Genomic DNA, 2530 nt, shown 5'->3' with positions numbered 1-2530 from the left:
TCTCATATATTCATCCTCCCTAACAACCACTTATTGCAACTGCACTGCACGTTCTCCCCATATAAAGTGTCTGACCATCAATGACACATTGGGCATCACTCTTGAGTCCCCCCAGATACACGGTATTTGGAAATAAATGTTTCTCTCATTAATCTGCCTTAACTGTGAGTTGAGTTTTCAGTGAACTTTCAAGGAAAAAGGGCAAGTTTCCCTAAGATCCATACAATGACATACTCCAGCAAGAAAAGTGGATCTGAGGGGCAAAGATGGGCTGAAGAAGGAAAGATGGATCAACAGAAACTAAATAAGAATCATGTAATGTACAAACAGGAAACCAAACCCACCACTATCATTGTCACCACTTGTATAAATTTCATTAAAACTTATTTATAATCCTAAAAGAAGTGTGGAAAAAGGGTTGGATATTGTTAAAACCTTACACTGAAATCCAGATGGTGTACACAGAGGATGAGTCAGAGCAATGTGAGGGAGCAGAGAAAAGCCCCATGGTGTTTTCACTTGTCTCAAAAACAGAGGTAGCACCAGAAGCCTCAGATTATGCAACTTCTGTTCAGTGAGAGAGAAATGGTCTGGTGGTCACTAATTCCAGTAAAAGAATCATTGTATTCTCTTGGGCCTTGTTGGATGAAATGCCCTGAGGAAATGACTGAGTCTCATTACCACCCTTGTAGTTTTGGGTGGAGTCAGCTCCACCAGCCATACGTTGTATCAGCTTAGATTTGAACTTTAGTCTGCATCACAGAAAACCCATGAGGCTGCCACTTAACTAATCACGTCTGGAAGGAGGCATTCCCTCCTGGTGGCAGAGCATCCCGTCTTCTTGTCTTTTCTCCTATTGTTTTCTGGTCACAAGACAGGCATTTCACTTCCAGTGTCCCATTTGAATTCTGGAGAGAGAGAAAGAAAAAGATGAAGTATACAGGGTGGCACTATTGTTGGAATGGCCAAATAAGTCAATGGAGCTTAATCAGTAGATACGATCAGGTAGATGCTGACATTTTACAAGTGGAATAATTTTCAATTGATGTTGGAACAACAAATTTTGCACTTAAGAAGAAAAATGCTAGAATTAAATATACTAAAATTATAGAGGAAAATGTATTTGAGTTTTTGATTTAATGAATGTATAATTTAGAAAAAAAGCAAAATTCATAAAGGGGAAAAATGGACAAATTCGACAAAAAGCATGATTTTAAAACATTTTTTATAGAAAGATAGTCTTAAATTATAATTTATAGTTGGAAATATTTGCAGCATTTGTAACAAAGGGTAATATTTAGAATATATGATAATTTCATAGAAATAAGAAGCTTGAGGTGAAACATCTCTTGTGACCAGAAGACAGCAGTGAGAAGGAGTGAGAGGAGGACCAGCTACTCTGCCGCTGTTGAGAGCATGCCTCCCTCCAGACAAGGTGAAAAGATACCCATGACTTATAATTAGGAAGACAAGAATTAAATAATGATACAAGAGTTTGAATTCACGTCGGCACCAGCTGTAGGGCAAGATGGGGGCACTGATTTTGGAACCCTCCCTGTATACTGTCAAAGCCATCCTGATTCTGGACAATGATGGAGATCAACTTTTTGCCAAGTACTATTATGGCACCTACCCCAGTGTCAAGGAGCAAAAGGCATTTGAGAAGAACATTTTCAGCAAGACCCATCAGACCAACAGTGAAATTGCCCTCTTGGAAGGCCTGACAGTGGTATCCAAAAGCAGTATTGATCTCTATTTCTATGTAATTGGCAGCTCCTATGAAAATGAGCTGATGCTTATGGCTGACCTGAACTGCCTCTTCGACTCACTGAGCCAGATGCTGAAGAAAAATGTAGAAAAGTGAGCTCTGCTGGAGAACATGGAGAGGCTCTTCTTGGCTGTGGATGAAATTGTAGATGGAGGAGTGATCCTAGAGAGTGATCCCCAGCAAGTGGTAGACTGGGTGGCACTAAGGGGTAAAGATGTGCCCCTCACAGAGCAGACAGTGTCCCAGGTGTTGCAGTCAGCCAAAGAACAGATTAAATGGTCATTTCTTCGGTGAAGACCTCAGTGTTCCTGGATCCTCAGCACCCTAAAAAAATCCATGTCTGCTGTGAATTCTCATCCAGTCCCCCAACTAATACTCTCAGGGCCATCTTGGGGATCACAAGGATCCTTAAATCTCCATCCTGTCTATGGTGGTTCCTCCCTAATACACACACACCCAAGCCCTCTGCATACTTCCTATTCCTTCTTACTGTTTGTGGTTCTGGGAGTAAAGCTTCCAGCAGACTTGGATACAGGGTTGGGGAAGTATCCTGATCCCATCTAGACTGGATTATGCTCCCATGCTCTCCTACCCCCTTCTTTTCTCCTTGACTTCTGTGCCCTTTGCTGTACACAGATCAAAGCAGGAGAAAGAATGTGCTGAGTGTTTTCCTCCTGTTGCCACTGCCCAGCCTTATCCCAACAGCCCATATGTCCAGCAAGGGGAGGAAGAGAGAATTCTTTTTTATAGAATGAGTGGGGG

The 2530-nt window shown here is 41.8% G+C and overlaps 1 pseudogene across 1 annotated transcript; it reads left to right on the top strand.

Annotated features, from left to right (window-relative positions):
- The first annotated feature begins 1508 nt into the window (after positions 1 to 1508).
- Positions 1509 to 2204, top strand: LOC100955974 (annotated as a pseudogene). Its single transcript, XR_153720.2, has one exon. The product of XR_153720.2 is annotated as a coatomer subunit zeta-1 pseudogene (transcript).
- Positions 2205 to 2530: the final 326 nt, after the last annotated feature.

Source organism: Otolemur garnettii, unplaced genomic scaffold (genome assembly GCF_000181295.1).
Source record: "Otolemur garnettii isolate 467f Iridium unplaced genomic scaffold, OtoGar3 scaffold00045, whole genome shotgun sequence".
NCBI classification, from domain to species: Eukaryota; Metazoa; Chordata; class Mammalia; order Primates; family Galagidae; genus Otolemur; species Otolemur garnettii.
The sequence above is the reverse complement of the archived record's forward strand: the minus strand, read 5'-3'. Positions and strand labels throughout refer to the sequence as shown.